Genomic DNA, 17,888 nt, shown 5'->3' with positions numbered 1-17,888 from the left:
TGCGGAGAGGAGCTCAAGGGGACCCGGGAGCGTCGCCTTCCTCTCGCCGGGGGGGGGGGGGGGGCTGAGCACTCTGCACGCGCCCAGAGGCTCTTTTTTCCCACCGGCGCCAGGAACGGCGGCCTCTCGCGCGCCTTGGAAACAACCCGGGGGGGGGGGCAGTTTGGGACTCGTCGTTCCCACGTGCATTCATGTGGGGTGGGGTGGGGTGGGGTGGGGTGGGGGTGGGGGTGGGAAGTTGCACGGGATGCCCGACTGTTGGCAAGAAAGTTTTCGGTGGCAGCTGAGGAGGGGGCAGGACGACTGCGGGAGACAGACCGAGGACGCTTTGGGGACCTCGCGGTGGCCAGTTGGAGACAAGGGACGCCCCTCTTTTCCCGAAGGACTCGATCCTGGCTTCTCACGGAGGACAGGGGGCGCGAAGAGAGGCAAACTCTCCACTTTTTGTCCACATGCAGCCAGCTTGCTGGCCTTGGGCCAGTCGCAGTTCTCTCGGAGCTGTTCTCAGAGCAGTTCTCTCCGTTCCACTTCCCTTACAAGGTATCTTTTGTGGGGAGGGGCAGGGAAGGCAATTGGAAGCCGCTTCGAGCAGTGAAAAGCGGGGTATAAAACCAACCCTTCTTGATCACGGGCGTAGCAGGACAGCGCTCCTCCGGCGTGGTGGCAACAGGCTTTGGCTCCTCCGCGCAGCGCCTGAGCACGCCATCGGGGGGAGGGCGGGGGACGCTTCGCTGAAGTCCGGCAGGGCTTGAAGGCAACAGGACGGTGGGAAGCCCGGGAAGAAACGCTTTGGGTGGCGCGGAACTTGGAGAGCATCAGAGTCCTTCGTGGACGTGGGGGTGATCCTCCAGGTAGGTCTGCCTTCTTAGCCCCCAGGTGGGGGGAGGGCGGGGGGGGGCAGGCTCGCCCACGGCCGACTTTTCAAACAGTGTTTTTCTTCTTCAAAAAGTCACATCTCCCATTGATGACGCCTCCTGGTGCACTTAGAAACTCTCACGCTGTCCCAGCTGATCCGCTTGATCCTCGTGTCTGCTGGTGCTCCGGCGCTTCGGATACGGAGGACCCGGCAGAGGGGAAAGTTTGTTTTTTTTTGGTGTGTGTGTGGGGGGGGGGGAAGGAGGTAGGAAGGCGCCTCAGTAGGAGGAGATCTGTGGTCGGCAGGTAGACAGTCCCACCTTCAAACTTTGGCAGGTGACAGGCACGGCTTGATTCAGGGCTACACTGGTGAGTTACCAGCCTGCATGGAAACCTGAATAGAAATGAGGGAGCCGTAGTAGTTTAGTGGCTGACCAGAGTGTCAGACAAGGACCTGGGAGAGCCAGGTTTGAATCCCCAGTCTGCCCTGGAGCTTTGTTGGGTGGCCTTGGGCTGGGCACACCCTCTCAGCTTAAGCCACCTCGCAGGGTGGTTGTGAAGATGAAACGAAGGCAAGGAGAATCAGGTAAGCTGCTTTGTATCCCTACTGGGGGTCCTGATCATGTGTATTCAGAACTCAGGAACCCTGCTTAGCATTGCAACTTTACTCAGAAAGACAGTGGACAGGTGAAATGGTGTTGCAGGGGGTGTCTTCTTGGAAAGATGTGTCAAACTCCTCTGCTCACCTGGGTGGCTTTTCCACAATGTGCTACAGGTTAGAAAAGTGGTCCTGGATCTCCCTCCTTGCTCATTGGCAGCTGTGGGTAATTCTAAACGGGCGGGTGCATTGTAGCTGGTCAGGAAAGAAGGGGCCTTTTTGAAATGTGTGACACAAAACAATGCCAGTTTCAATAAGCACCTGGATTTCTGCAAAGCAACAACAACAAAAAGGTAGGATGCTGGGACTTGAAGAGGCTCTACTACAACCTGATGCCAAGCCAGTAGGGAGCTCTCCTTCCCCAGTTTCAGAAACGGGAGGTTTGCAGCACATGTTTGCAAGAAGCTTCCTCAGTGCAAGAGAGCTGCCCCCCTGCATTGGGCTGTCTGCCTTTCTCCTTTCTTTGTTTTCCTTCAGGAGAAATAGCGGTATACATTTGGATGCAGTTTCTTCTTTTGCCAGTGGATAGCAGATACACAGAACTTTGGTCCTAACTAAGAAGCAGGCAGTGGCCAACTGCCTTGCGAACTTCCTGGTCTTGGGGTCCTTAACAGCTGATGATGATGAAGAAGAAGGACCATACCTTACATGGCCTTTATCTATAACTGAATCTCAGCTGTGCTTTTTTTCTTCTCCTGAAAAAGCTGCTCTGGAAAAGAGGTGTTTGAAGCAGAGAAATATGGTGACGAGTGTTTATGTGGATATTTTAACCCTTAAACTTTCCCCACTGGTTGCAACCCTGGTTCAAAATGTGTATGCGTGCTTACCTGTTTTCCCAGATTTGTTTTTTGCATGCACAAAATCCCAAGTTCATTCCCTAATAACTCCACTTTTGTAAAGTTTGGCTAACCGGGGATGTGAGTGACTTCAGCCTGAGACCCTGGAGATCCCCTGACCTTGGTGGTTCAGTGGTTTGACTCCGTAAAGAGCAGCTTTGTACATCTGTGCATGCATTCAAATGTGTATCTTTGGTCCCCATGGGGCGAGGCAATGGCTTGAGACTGGGAGTTAAGAAGCAGTTGGCAGGGGGAAGGGGTATAAACCCTGCTCCCCTCGATGCTTCTGTCCAAAAATCGGTGTCTGCATTTTGCAAACAGAGTCTTGTCGAACGTGAGTTTGTTGTGCTGTGATGGGGAACTTGCGTTGCCTTCAGAAGTTTGCAGTTCTATAGCAATGTGCCCCTAAGAACAAAGTTACAATCGTGCAGGGAAACTGCCGGAGTATCTTTGGGCACCTTGCAGATTTACAGTGTAATGAGCTGGAACCAGCAAGACTCTTTCCCTGCTTTTGCTGTAGCATTGCTTCTCACAAATGCACTCTGACAGTATGAACCTGAGCTCTATTGCGGTGAGAACTTGCTTGCACTCAAAGCACATCGCGGTTCTGTTCTGGGTTTCTTGTTCGTTTGTTTTAAATGGAAAGAGTTGTGGTTTTGTGTTTTCAAAGATCGGATCGTTCCCTGCCTGGATTTGCTGTCTGGGAGTTTTTCTTCCAGAACGGGCATTGGACCTTTTGAAAGGAGCAGACAAATACAAAAGAGACCAACAGTCCATCCTGCGTTCCTGTTCAGTGTCAATTAGGCCACTTTTAAATAGGGCGGGGCGCGTGAAATTTCCCATTGCCAAATTCATTGAAGACTTGCCAGGAACTGAAAGGAACACCTTGCTTGCCTGAATCCCTGGAGGGGGGGGGGGGGGAGTACTTCTTTACACACCTGAAGAGCTTTTTCACATGGCTGTTTCCCCGAACCCTGCAAACCTAATGCTCAGCCATTCTCATTTTCCTTTGATTTGTTTACCATTTGTTTCAAAAACTTATGCCCAGTGTATCGCTGTCTGAATGTCTTAATACAGTGAAGCAATAAACCAAGGTTTCCAACTGCCTGGAGGGGTGAAAAAAAGCCATGTTCCTTGAAGAGAGGTTTAATGGGATCTTGTTTACCTTCATGCCACAAAAAAGTCTGCCCGTTTCCACCCATCAAAACCTCTGTGAATGGAACACAACTTCTTTCTCCAGGTCTCTTGGCAACCCTGTTCCTTATATGTGTTTCAAGTCACACAATTCTCCTGGGAGGGCAATTTTGATCCTTGGGAAAGGGCTTGCCTCCACTGATATTGGTTTTGCTGCTCTCCCTGCCAGGTTGGAGATGGCTCCGTGGATATGGGGATCCGTCTGAAATCCTGGGAACGTTTTATTTTATCTGTTCTTATATGTATAATTTTCAGTGAAGTAATGGAGGAAAGCCTTAGTATAATATTCAGATCATGGTATAAAGGTAATGGTATCCCCTGTGCAAGCACCGAGTCATGTCTGACCCTTGGGGTGACGCCCTCCAGCGTTTTCATGGCAGACTCAGTATGGGGTGGTTTGCCAGTGCCTTCCCCAGTCATTACCATTTACCCCCCAGCAAGCAAGGTGGGTACTCATTTTACTGACCTCGGAAGGATGGAAGGCTGAGTCAACCTTGAGCCGGCTGCTGGGATTGAGCTCCCAGCCTCATGGGCAGATAGCTTCAGACAGCATTTCTGCTGCCTTACCACTCTGCGCCACAAGAGGCTCTTATATGATCATGGTATACTTTTTGCAATTTTGATTTCATCAAGGCTTAGCTCTGTATGGCTATGTTCATACTCCTAATCTCTGTCCAGTTCCTAGAGATGCAGGGTCGGAGGCTGGGGTGATGAACCCCAGGAGTGATTTAAGGATTCATGGGGCCTGTAGCACTAGAGGTGGCTTAGGGATTTGTCCCCACAGTGGAAAAGGGTGTCCTTCTGAGTGTCCTTAAAGAGGGAAAGGGGAATGAGAAGAGAGCCTATGGCCCTGATCCATGGGGAGCTCTGGAAGAGTAGGGCCCATAGCACATGCTACACATGTTATACGGATAAACCAGTCCTGGTTAACCCAACTCAAATGCTGATGTTGTGTAACACCAGGCTAATTAATAACAATATAGCAAAATACCCATGTAGGTTATACAATATGAAATGATTGTGCTCATTAAAAAGTTCAGTAAACCCATCTTGAAGCTTTTGGCTGAAAGACATTCCAGAAGATGGAGAGATGTTTGAAAAGTACTTTTGACTTCTGTCTATTGCAATTTGTACTGAAGAAGAACAGAGAGTCGAAACAAGCTGGCCTAGCGGGCTCCTGCGGGGGTACGTGGAGCCACTTTCATTTCTGTTGGATCATTGTCAGACTTAGAGAGCTGTCCATCATTGTTGATGGAGTGCCTGTTCTACTGTGAATGGCTGACATGCATGAAGAAGATTAAAGAAACAAAAAACAGAGAGCATTCCCTCAAAGTGGTTTATTATTGGACAATTTAATGAGCACAGGTTCTTAGTTTCATATTGACCATTTATGCACTGGAGGTTTCATGCTGGAGTGCAGGCTGGAGTTTTAGTCACGGTGGGTTGCCCCACCTCTTCCTGTACCCACACGGGGGAGCATTTGGCCTGGTGCACCTCATCCACCCCCGATTTTTGCTCCTGCACGAGAGCTGGGGCAGTGAAGTTCCCAGTGCATAAACGGTCATTGTGCAGCTCACACAGGTATTTTTTTCTGTTGCAATTGCTGTGCATACCGTCTGTGTCTGCTTTTCTGACAGCCATTGCATCTGTCATTTCCTTTCTGTGTGAAGTCAAATGTAATGCCTGAGAAGGACTTCTGTGTTCCACAAGATCTGACTATTAAGAACGGCTGGTCTCTTCCTGCTATGCCAAGTTTGATGCTTTCCCCTGACTTGAGTGGGAAAGGTCTCTATTCCTTCCAAACATGATGATTTCAGGACCTGAAATTATGAGACTGGATCCCCCAAACTTCTGAGGAAAGACTTTTAATCTCATGAAACTGTTTGCTTTGAGAACCAAGAGCTTCCTTCCTCTTGAGACCCACCCCCATGTTCTAATGTGTATCACTGACCTGGACTACGCTCCTGATTGGATGAAGTCAAGGCCAGACCAGTACTTCATGCAGAGACACTCTGAGGAACCTCCTTTGACGATAAGCTCTTCCTCAACCTATACAACTGGATTGATCAAATGTGCAGAAGAAGGGCAGAATTACCTGTCAGTCAAGGGATGTCGATTAGCAGGAAGCGGGGCCAGAGCAGTAAATCTTGCAGAGATGCAGCAGGAAGTTTTCTCAGTGGTTTGTCTAGTTTGAGGTCATGGGACAAGTTTTTTAATTTATTTCTCCGGGCCCCCAGTATGCCGCCACGCAGGATCTGGACAACCCACAGCTCTTCCCCGGCAAGAACAGTCCCTGGCCAAATCCCCGTTATTTATTAGCAATGCTGCCATTTGATGAAAGGCTCTCATTTTGCCAGACAACTACCTTCTCATCAATTCCCTTCATGTCTGTGGGATTTGCTCTTTATTCCAGGAGGAGGCCATGAAAAGCTCTCTGTGCTGAAGAATAAGCTCTTTTGAATTCATGGGTTTCCAAATTAAACTTTGGCTGACACCTGCTACTGAGCGCAGGGGAGGAGAAAGGCACAGCCGGGGTGACTGCTTAGGTCTCTTCTAAGTAGTGCAAAAGTGCAAAAAGAGAGGGGAGAGAAATCATAAAATTATTCCAGGCAGGCTACGTGGAGGTTTGCTTTCCATGAACCTCTCAGTCTGGGGAAGCTACTTCAAGCGGGTAGGGTAGGAGGCGGGGAAACCTGGGACAATTAAACTTCCCGGATGTTATTGGGAGAGATCCCTGATCGATAGCAAGTCAATTTGTTGAGTGGAATCAGTCTTATTAAAACAAACATATAAATGAGTATTGACACTTCCTCTGGTTTGTCTGTTCTGCCGTGGGAAAATTAAGAGCATTTTCAACTTGCCTTTGGATTTCATTTTAATAACGGGTTTTTTAAAGGATTTTTTCTATCTTGTCAGACAGACGTCTTGTCAGACAGATGTATTATATTAACTGGCTGCTAGTGGAATGTATTTTCCCGTTCATACAAACCCACTGGTGTCAGGTTAGCATCATCGCACTTCTGAATCACTGTGGCCCCTAGCACGTCTTACAATACTGCTTGCCCCACAAAGACACCTTTCTTGATGCACAATCTTCAGTGGACTCTTTAAAAAAGTTCTAAGTTGAGTGCTATAGCACTAAATCATTATAGCAATTCATTGCTATAGCAGCACCATTGGGTCAATTGGTTTAGTGCATCCATTCTCAACTATTTTTTGGGCATGGCCCGTTTAGAAGGCTTCTCAGGTTCCAGGGCCCCCTGCAGTAGGCTGGCTGCTTGTGCTAAAAAAGGCCTAAGCTAAGAGTGAAATAACTATACTCGACATATATATTATGCGTGTGTGTGTGTGAGAGAGAGAGATTTCTAGAACACTCAGCCAAGACAAGCATGTGTGTTGTTTTTTTCCAAGCACACACTAAGGAAGAGATTACAAGATTTCTTCCACCCACCGCGCCCTTGATGAAAGTCAAACTTTCTAGCAATTAATGATGTCATACGTGCCAAGATGGGTCTTTCATTCATTCAGTTCCCAGGGGCCCCCATTAAATACTTTGGGCCCCCATTTTCTCATTTTTCAGTCTGTGGCGAGCCCAGGGTCACCCAGCTGACTGCATGTGGGGGAGAGCAGAATCGAACCCGGCATGCCAGATTAGAAGTCCGCACTCCTAACCACAACACCAAACTGGCTCTCTGAGGAAACCCTCCAAGGAAGCTTGGTGTGGGGGGGAAGTGGCACTGTTTTAAATGACCATAGTGCTTCAGAGGGCTCATTAATGGAAGGAAATTCGATGTATGAAGCTCCCCTTCCTGTGTCGCTTTACTTGAAACCAGGCCCACAACGAATAGCATCCGGTTTAGAATGGTAGCATGAAAATCTTCTTAGTGTATGCTCATTCCTGCTGCTGAAAAATTTAGACAGCTCCATAACATAAGGTCAAAACTTAATTATTTACGGATGGACATCAATCAGCTTGTGCAGATGATTTATTTATAAATCACCAGAGCTGTAAAGTGAAACCGTGAATTCTGATTTATTTTTCCTAGAAAGAGGATGCATGCTGGGTACTTGCTGACCGGTGTAAAATGAGGGAAGTTCTGTATGGGCTGCAGGGAAGAATCTCACAGCTCAAATGAGGCCTAGGAAAATGTTTGTGTACATTTGCTACCTTTCCCTAATGAAAATGAACACTTACTAATCTCAGGATTTCTGAAAGGGTTTTATGTTTTAAAAGGGGCTCAAATCACCCTGTTTATGAATAGAAGAGCAGTATGGCAGGGGTAGTCAACCTGTGGTCCTCCAGATATTCATGGACTACAGTTCCCATGAGCCCCTGCCAGCAAATGCTGGCAAGGACTCATGGGAATTGTAGTCCATGGTCCTCTGGAGGACCACAGGTTGACTACCCCTGGAGTATGGGACAAGTATCTGGGACTGGAAGACCTAGAATGGAATCCCCAGTCTGTCAGGGGAGCTTACTGGGTTTCCTTGGGTCAAACATTCCTCACAGGGTAGCTGTTATTGTGAGGATAATGTCGAGGTGCAGAGAATGATGTCAGCTGTTCTGGATCCCCTTTGAGGAGAAGTATGGGGTATAGACAAAGTAAATAAACTCAGAATTCAATTGCTTGCTCAGAGCAGGGATGGGTCACCTCTATGACGACTTGAATCCAATTACTTAAGCCAAGTTCGAATTTCAAGTCTGAACTTGGTCTATCTCACAGAGAAGGGTTGCCAATTTTGACTATTTATTATCCAATCCCCAGCTGCCAGATTCATCTGATTTCCTCTGACCAATTCAACAGCAAAAGAAAAAAAAATGGCAGAGAACAGAATTGCGAGTATCACAGCCAATGGCAGCCTTCCGGGCATTCCACTGGTCTCTATGGGCTTTCATCCAGAAATGACATCACAGCATAAGTGAATCAATTTCCTCAGGGCTCCGCCCATAGAAAGCTACCAGATGTTGCTGGCACCAGGCCGACAACCTTGCCTAAGGAGACTTCCTCCAACAACAGTCTTTTCCACTGGAGGAGAGCTTCAGCTTTGGTTGAGTGAGACATTGAGTGAGACAAGCCTGGCATTGCAACTCCAAAGGTATTCTGAGTCTCTGTTTACTTCCAGTTAGGAAGTGGGGCAGCTGTGTTTTTGTTTGTTCTCATATCTGCCTTGATGAGAGACGATGTGGGAGAGGAGGGGGAGTAGGGAGACTGCTTTTGAGGCTGATATTTTTGCGTCTCTGTGGGCTCCCTGCCTAGTCCCATACCTGGGGCTCCCACAGGTCACCTGTCCCCATCTGAGCTGGGCCTGAAAGCAGAATATCGCCAGCTGTGTACCTGGGATCACAGGGAATGATTTATGAATGGAGGGAATATGTAACTCAGGCTTTCTTAACTTTTTAAACCATTGATAAGCCCCTGAAACATTCTTCAAGCCTTGGGGAACCCCAGAGATGGAGCAATTGTGTAGAATATGGTGGAGAAGCATAGCAGTGTGCATGCCTACCTGGAGCCCCACTCCTTCCAGGCCCATCATTGGTCATTTAGGGAGGGGGAAGCGGGCTGACATTGACCTTACATGGTCATATCACCCGATAGATGTGTAAAATATTTTGCAAATATATAAAAATGAATTAACCCTCACCCATTTGGGAAACCCTTCCCGGGCCATCGGCAAATCCCTGGCTTTAATGAAACCTTGATGTAACTAATTCGTAATGACTATATAGTGACTAAGACCCTCTTGTGGTGCAGAGTGGTAAGGCAGCAGACATGCAGTCTGAAGCTCTGCCCATGAGGCTGGGAGTTCGATCCCGGCAGCCGGCTCAAGGTCAACTCCGCCTTCCATCCTTCTGAGGTCGGTAAAATGAGTACCCAGCTTGCTGGGGGGTAAACGGTAATGACTGGGGAAGGCTCTGGCAAACCACCCCGTATTGAGTCTGCCATGAAAACGCTAGAGGGCGTCACCCTAAGGGTCAGACATGACTCGGTGCTTGCACAGGGGATACCTTTACCTTTACCTTTTATATAGTGACAATGTAGAATTTTAATACCTAAATTTTAGGTTTGACGTGTTTGTATTTTAACTGTGATTTTACAAAACTGTTGTAAGCTGCTCCAAGACCACACTGGACAGGGGAGGCCTAAAGGTCAATTAATTAATTAATTAATTAATTAATAAAATAGCTTGGCACTAGATGTGAGGGGAGCCTTCTCCTGTTCAAACCCGTTTGCTGCTATTGGTAGAAGCTCTCTTCTGTGTTTCAACATTGCTTGAAGCAAGAGGGGGGATACTTTGTATTTTGTAAAAATAAAACTTGGTGCTTAGTGGGGTTTTTTTTTTTTTTTTTTTTGCAAATTGTTGATTTTAATGATTGGTGTCTTTGAAAAAGGATCTTTTTTACGCTTCACTTTGTGACCTGCCTTGACCAGGGCTTTTGGAGGGGTGGCACCTACATTTCCTAAACTAGTAAATGAATGAGTCTCTCATGTACTCTGCCTCCTTCTCAGGGTTGTTATGAGGACTGGAGAAGAAAATCTATGTGGGAATTCCTGGGAGAGAGGGTAGGTTTAGGGATGCCTGTCTCCAAGTGGGGAATGCAACAAACAAAAACTGGGGAACACAGTAAATGGAAAATACCGGGGGGGGGGGGAAGAGTGGTTTGTACAATTGTAACTCTGAGACTATAGTAAACAGTGCTTCCAGGAATGCAAAATAGTCATTTATAAAGTATCAGTGAGACAATCACTAGTAAGAAGCAGACAAGACTGTAAATGTGCGTACAATAATATGACAGTACAAAAAATAATTTAGGCAACAGTTGAACTGGTTAGTTCCAACTAAAGTTCAGGGGAGGATCCGGTGTTTCATAGGGTGGCTTTCACGGTGGACCCAACAGATGTAATAATATTATCAAGTTCCTTAGGGGAATAAATTACAATCCTATGGGACTGACATTTCTTCTTTCCCTGGATCATTGAGCAGGCTACGTGCAGCTTGAAAAAGTACCATTGATGTAATAAATTAGCTCACTCTTTGGAGAATTCTTCCGAGTCCGTTTGTTATTTATTCTCTAGGCACCCCCCTTGCATTTTATATGCAGCTGGGGCCACTACGTGATGCGTTCTCCGTCGATGCCAGCTTTGCCTCCTGCCTTCTCTAGTTCCGGAGAGCATGAGAAAAGATAGCAGTGCATTTGAAAAGTTGCGTCTCCCTTGGGCTGAGGCTCAGCTCACCAAGGCAAAGAGTCTTGCGGCTCTAGAAAGTCTGATATTTATTGTAGCACGAGGTTTTGTGAACCAGCCCCCCCCCTGCCCCTTTCAGTATTGTGAGATACAAGAATGTGTTATTTTGGATGCAGCAGACTAGCCCATGGGCCTCCAACCGTGTTAAGCTTGTGGCCACTTTTAGAGTTTTGAGTACAGTAGCAGATGCGCCTACAAAATGGCTGCCAGTCACGAAATGGGGGTTGGTCCCCAGCCAAGCATCTGACGTTGATGGAGGCAGCTGTTTCAAAATGGGTGCCCCCTGCAGACACAAAGGTGATGCTTCTAATAATATCTCAGGTGTTCTTGTGGAACATCTTCTGCTCCAGTGAGGCAGAGAAAAGCCAGGAATAGCTCTTGAAGAGGTAAGAGGTAGATGCCAAGAAATGTGTCTGTGTCATCGCGTTTGGGATCACCAGACTAGTACTGTAGTATAAGTTGGATATGTTTTTCAATGTGTTCCACCGTAATGCTTTGAGCCATCTAGGCCATTATTATTTTGGGTTAACAGGTTTGGGCTGTAATTTTGGTAGATGCCCAAGACTGTCTCCTCAAATGCTAGGAGCTTGGGGAGAGGTGATGCCTGGGGAGCTTGGGGGAAGAAGAAGATGAAGAGTTGGGTTTTATACCCTGCTTTTCACTGCCTGAAGGAGTTTCAAAGTGGCTTCCCTTCCCTTCCTCTCCCTGCAGCAGGGCACCCTGTGAGGTAAGTGAGGCTGAGAGAGCTCTGACAGGTCTGCTCGGTCAGAACAGCATTATCAGAGGTGTGAGGAGCCCAAGGTCACCCAGATGGCTACACGTGGAGGAGAGGGGAATCAAACCTGGCTTGCCAAATTAGAAGTCATCGTCCTTAACCACTATACCACGCTGGCTCTCCAATGTCATTTCCAAGTGATGCTCTAGCTCACCTCCCTCAGCCTCTATGGTGTTTACCACAGAGACTTGCTAGTGTGTCACTATATGGAGGCCATTTTTTCTCCTGTCCCTCAGTCCTTAGGGCCTGGAACAGATAGTTTTCTGCCCAGAGCTGGTAAATGGGAGGTCTAGCTCCTCTCTTTTAACAGTAGGGGATGCCTGATGTATGCTATGACAGGGGTAGTCAACCTGTGGTCCTCCAGATGTCCATGGACTACAGTTCCCAGGAGCCCCTGCCAGCATTTGCTGGCAGAGGCTCATGGGAATCATAGTCCATGGACATCTGGAGGACCACAGGTTGACTACCCCTGTGCTATGACACCTCTGCCCTGCAAGAGTCCCTGTTCCTTTCATTTGCTGTTACTTGCCTAATAATAAGTGTGTCATAGTAGAGCATTCTTAGACTGGAAAGGACAGAGAGAAGAGGGGAAGGTATGGTTGTGCTGCGTGTCATGGCCAATCTGCATATGCTGAAATGTCCAGCCTGAAAACTCATTTAAGAAATTGCAAAACAAACAAACAACAAAAACTCCCTGGAGTAGATCTAAACATCTTCTGAACTTGTTTTCAAAGTATTGATGTGTGGTTTTTTTGCCTGTTTCTCCCCGCCCCCATTTGCTTTTCAAAATTAATGTCCCAGATCAATTGGCCAGCTTCCTTTTTTAATGCTTCTGCTGATCACAAACAAGCTGACTCCATTAAGAAATACTTACAGCTCCCTGGGGAGAAAATGGCATGGAACATGTAGGCTTTGCTTTAGAACTTTTTGGGCACCAAGCTGGTCCTGTCACTTTGAGGGATGTGCTGGATCCTCTCCAGTTTTATTTCTGCAAAGGGAGTGGTGATGTTACAGTAGCAATATTTTCCAAACAAACAAAATAGATTTTCATTGCATGTACATTTACAACCTTTGGATCATGTTCAGCATCTTTGTTTCTCCTGGCTGGCGGAAATGGTGTCACCCCCCTCCCACCACAACTTTCATTGTCTTTTCTCCATCTTGACTTCACCAGCTGAATGGGAGGATGGCCCTGTGGTATCCAGCCAATCAGATCAGACCTGGAACTGCCTTAGACTGGCCCATGGTCTTCCGAGGTCTCCAGGGTCTGCTTGGATTGACTGTTACAGTTTCGTCAAAATGGAATTGAAAGAATGACAGATATTACATAGCAGTATAAAGAGAACTTGGAGCAAAACAAAATAATATGAGGAAGAAGATCAGGGACCACACAACCCCTTCAGACTGACTGGATCCGGCCGACGGGATCTAGCCACATATTGGTCAACTGACACATTGGTCAATTACAGTGCAGGCCTAGGATCTAAAGCAGGGGTAATCAACCTGTGGTCCTCCAGATGTCCATGGACTACAATTCCCATGAGCCCCTGCCAGAAAATGCTGGTGGGGGCTCATGGGAACTGTAGTCCATGGACATCTGGAAGACCACAGGTTTGACTACCCCTGATCTAAATCTTGGTCCTCAGCAGAACTACAGACACAACACAGACTACTGGTTTCTCAAGGTCAGTCAAATAAATAAAATAGTAGTTACTCAGGCTGGCAGTGGCTTTCAGGAAGAAGTTATTTCACACCACCTCTTAACCTATCCTGTATCTGGAGATGCTGAGGACTGAACCGGGGCTCCCTGTAGGCTCAGCCACAGCCTCACTATGTGGGTTGAAATCAGTCACGGCAAGTGAGAGTCAGCACAATACTAGCATGAGCTCCTCCCAGTGGGGCTTCCCTTGCAATCAGAGATCACCTGATGACATCAGGATTCTAGGTAAGGCAAGTGAAGGCAATGGAGAGTAAAAGCAAGGGAGGGCATGGGAAATAAACAAGTGGATTTCCATCAGGAGGCAGAAAGTTAGGAAAAACATTAGAAAAGGGAGAAAGGTTTTTTTTGGGGGGGGGGGGGTACTTCCCCAAACCTTTTGCAAGTAGCTGTGAATAGCATGAGTGCTCAGAGCATCAGAGGACTGGACAGCCAGGTGTCAGCAGCCTCTTTTGAGTCTCCCTGAAATGTTCCCCTTTAGGATTGTCACTGGGTATAATTGCAGCGGGGGATTCACCCAAGCATCTTCTGAGTCGAAATGCAAACTGCATCTTGTTTATTTCCCTGAGCTCTAGAAATGTCAAGATTAAATTAGCTGTGGAGGAGAATGAAATGTGAAGAAAGCGGGGACTGTGTGTGTGTTTGGGGGGGGGGGGGCAGAAAAGAGGGCCAAAAGCATGAGGAGGGAGAAAGGGGGGAAAAAACCTATGAAGAGATCCGTGCTGCCATTGTGCCAGGCTTTGATGATCACCCTCCCCCTGCCCCCTCAACATTCCTTCACATCCCATATAGCAGCCTTTCTCAACTTTTTTACCATTGAGAAACTCCTGAAACATCCTTTAGGCTTCAAGAAACTCCAGAAGTAGTGCAATCCTGAAGGATATGATTGGAAAGCACAGCTGTGGACACGCCCACCCATGGCCCCTCCCCTTCCCACTCCCCTTCCAGGCCCAACACTGGCCATTTTGGGAGGGGGAAGGTGAATTGACATGACCATATATAGTCATGTCACCCGATAAATCACAAAATAAATAAATGTTTAACAAACTTTAAAAATATGCTGAGATTTAATTAACTCCCACCCATTCAGGAAAGCCTTCCAGGGCCATCAAGAAACCACAGCATTGTACTCCCCTGTGGTCTCTCCCCTGCCCACTCTCAGATCCACCCCCAAGGTCTCCAGTTTCCCCCCAACCCAGAGCTGGCAACCCAATCTGAAAGGTGTTTTATTCGGGCAGAACTTGATTCCTGAAGACAGGCCGCTGTGATGCACTTGCTCATCCCTGCCAGCACTATTGTTGTATGCTAAATGCCATTGTGCTATAATTCCCAGATAACAACAGATGCCAAACCCCCCAGCACGGCCAGGCATGGCCCGTCCAAATGCAGAGGCCTGTTTCTCCAAGAATAGGTGGCAGAAAGCTGCCCACGCAGAGCATATCTGGAGAGCGTTTGACATACAAATTCATCAAGGGAGCTTTTCGGAAGCAAATTAGTTTTGATTCTGAGGCTCGTGGGGAAGGGGGTGGGTCAAAGGTCCAGAGATGGACAGAGAGGCACAGCCTCAATGTACAGAGAATTCTCCCCTCCCCTGCAGCCTGGAGCATGCCTCACGCGTACGGAAGCACGAGATGGCAAATTTTATAGATTAGTCATGGCCAAAGTGGGCTTTTTCACACCTCCCCCATTAAATAGGCGTGAAGGGGCGAAACACCACCAAGTGATTAGCACAGCTTGTAATTGAGTGGAATAATGAACGTGTGAGAATGAGTCACTGGGCAAGCACTGGCATTTCTTTCTGCCTATGAGGGGACAAAACGCACACGCGCAAGGGTGTACGTCCCAGTGGTGCTGCGATTTCTGGCTTCGATAAAGATTTTTGGCAGGTGAAGTCCACCCCTCCTTCCGCCCCCCACCCCCAAAAGGAAGGCTGTATTATTTGGCTGGCAAAACATTGAGCACAGAAGTTAGATTTAACACTTCTTGAGCATCCCAGATCCAAGCGTGAAGAGTACAGGGCAGGGCATGGGGGGGGGGGGAAGGGATAAGATAGGAGAAGACTGAACATGGCAGAGAGACAGCTGGTCTTCCATGTCAGCTTGGGGTGGCAGGAGGGTTGCCAACCTCCAGGTACTGTCTGGAGATCTCCGGGGGTTTCAGCTGCTCTCCAGGCAACAAGGATCAGTTCACCTAGAGAAAATGACCACATTGGAAGGTGGATTCCGTGGCACATTTCCCCATTGAAGTCCCTCCCCTCTGCCTTCCTCTGCCTTGCTCAGGCTCCACCCCCAAAATTGCCAGGTATTTCCCAAGACACAGCTGGCAACCCAGGTGAGGGAGAAGCGTGATACATTTCAATTATGATGGAGCCAGAATCTGGTCTCCTTCGGAGTAAAGTCCTGTTCAAGAGTAAGGGCCCACAACAGAGCCTGGAAGTGGGTGTTGCTGGAGATCCTAAGACCATTTCTGCATGAGGAGACGTACCTTGTTTTAGCCTCACGTTGGATTCCTTTGGATGCTGCGGGTTGACTCTAGCCTTTCTGCATTTGGGCCTTCCTTCCCTCATTTCCCAGACTGAAATTCACAATATGCTTTCCACACTGAGTCTGAGGGAGGCAGCCTCCCATCATGCTTTGCTCCTTTCCCCTTTTCAAAAAATGGGTTTTTTTGCAAAATGGTGCCAGCTTGCACCTTTGTTTTTGTTGCACCCCTAAATCTCACCATTCGGTGTCCTTGATCACCTCTCCCCTTTCCCTCCAAACTGTCCCAAATGTAATTTTTTAAAAAAATCCTGGAATTATGTCATATTATAGTGTTAGAGTGCAAGGCTGCTTTTTAAAAAACTTAGGCACAGCGTTATAACACGATCACCCTCCCACCTTTTTAAAGGCAGAGTTTTTGGAACAGAATGAGGGAGGGGGAGGATGGGAAGGGGATGGAGCATGAAAACAAGGAAAGGGATGTGTCCAAATAACTCAAAATGGTGGGGGTGGCAAAAAACCAAAATGAATGCATTTCTGCACTGAACAGCCCCAAATTAGACCCTGCTTGAAAATATCAAGTTGAGTTTTATACTTATTCAAATTGAAAAAGTATCTTATTCCCGGAGGGACGGACCAGAACCAATGGGATGAAATTAATTCAAAAGAAATTCCGTCTAAAAATCCGGAAGAAGTTCCTGACAGAGCGGTTTCTCAGTGGAACAGGCTTCCTCGGGAGGTGGTGGGTTCTCCATCTTTGGACATTTTTAAAAAGAGGCTGGATGGCCATCTGACGGAGAGGCTGATTCTATGATGGCTCAAGGGGTGGCAAGATACAGTGGATGAGCAATAGGGTAGTGAGTGTCCTGCATTGTACACGGGGTTGGACTAGATGACTCAGGATGTCTCTTCCAACTCTATGATTCTATCATTCTATGATTCTATGTGGGGCAGTTAGGATCTGCGCCTGAAGAAGTGGGTTTCAGTGTGGAAATGGATGAAAAAAATCGACTCTGCAAAGGCAAATCCGAACGATATTGCTAGTGTGGAAACAGAGAACGCTCTGCAAAAACCTGTTTGGCTAAATATTGGCCAAGTCCTTTTTGAAAGCATTAACTTCATTAGAGAAATGAAAAAGGCATATTAATCACCAGCTGGTTTGAGGCTAATGTTCATTACCTAATCAAATGAATTGTTGTTGTTGTTGTGGGGGAGGGGAATGATTTCTTCTCTCATTTTTTTTTAGAGTTAGTGAATTATAGTAACGTTTAGGACCATTAGTTAAGGTTTCCATAAATGTGAATGATTCCCTTGGCTTTTCGCCTGGAACATCAGGGTCAGTTTACAGTTTCAATTTAAAAAAGAGATTATGCCAGAAGTAAAGCAAAGCAGCAGCGGCAGAAGCAGCAGCAGTAGCAGCTATTTTGGGGTTTTAAAAGTTCGCTTTCAAGGGAGCTTCAGCAGCCCAATCCTTCCAGTTCGGAGATGCTCCCTGCAGTTGCAGCAGATGGCCACTTGGAGGAACATCTTTCCGGTGCTTAGACACCCCCTTCCCCTCCCACACAAACATCAGCAGCTCCTCACTCCTGCTTGGTGTTGTGCTTAAGAGGGGCGGCCTCTAAATTGAGGAGCTGGGTTTGATTCCCCATTCTTCCTCCACATGCAGCCAGCTGGGTGACCTTGGGCTAGTAACCATTATCTTAGAGCTGTTGTTGCAGAGCAGTTCTGTCAGAGCTCTCCCCCAGTCCCACCTACCTCACAGGGCGTCTGTTGCAGGGAGAAGAAGGGAAGGCGATGGTTAGCCACTCAGAGACTCCTTTGGGTAGTGAAAAGCAGGGTATAAAAACCAACTTCTCCTTCTTCTTCTTACCCTTCCTCACTTATGAGACCCAGGAGGGGGTTGCCAACCCTGGATTGGGAAGTTCTTGGCGATGTGGGGGTGGAGCCTGGGGATGGCGGGGTTTAGGGGTGGGCCTCCAGAGGGTGGAATGACACAGAGTGGCCATTTCTGTTGTCTGGAGATGAGTTGTGAAGCCAGGCTCTACCTGGATTTTAACCACACTGGATAAGGAAGGTGTGTTGTGCAGCAAGGAGATCCTAAGACTGGCCGGTGGTGGTTTGCCATTGCC

The 17,888-nt window shown here is 47.6% G+C and overlaps 1 protein-coding gene across 4 annotated transcripts in view; it reads left to right on the top strand.

The window, feature by feature from the left end:
• The window catches only part of KCTD15 (potassium channel tetramerization domain containing 15), a 387,504-nt gene that overhangs the window by 479 nt on the left and 369,137 nt on the right, over positions 1–17,888 (top strand). The window contains exon 1 of one of the 4 annotated variants that reach the window (XM_077309657.1): positions 764–851. The exons of the other annotated variants lie outside the window; for them this stretch is intronic. The gene's annotated coding sequence lies outside the window, so the exon portion shown is untranslated. Of the gene's footprint in view, positions 1–763; positions 852–17,888 lie in introns of those variants that run through there. 4 annotated transcript variants of the gene reach the window in all.

The sequence above is a fragment of the Paroedura picta genome, chromosome 14 (genome assembly GCF_049243985.1).
Source record: "Paroedura picta isolate Pp20150507F chromosome 14, Ppicta_v3.0, whole genome shotgun sequence".
Lineage (NCBI taxonomy): Eukaryota > Metazoa > Chordata > Lepidosauria > Squamata > Gekkonidae > Paroedura > Paroedura picta.
Note: the sequence above shows the minus strand (reverse complement) of the source record. Positions and strands in the feature narration are given on the sequence as shown.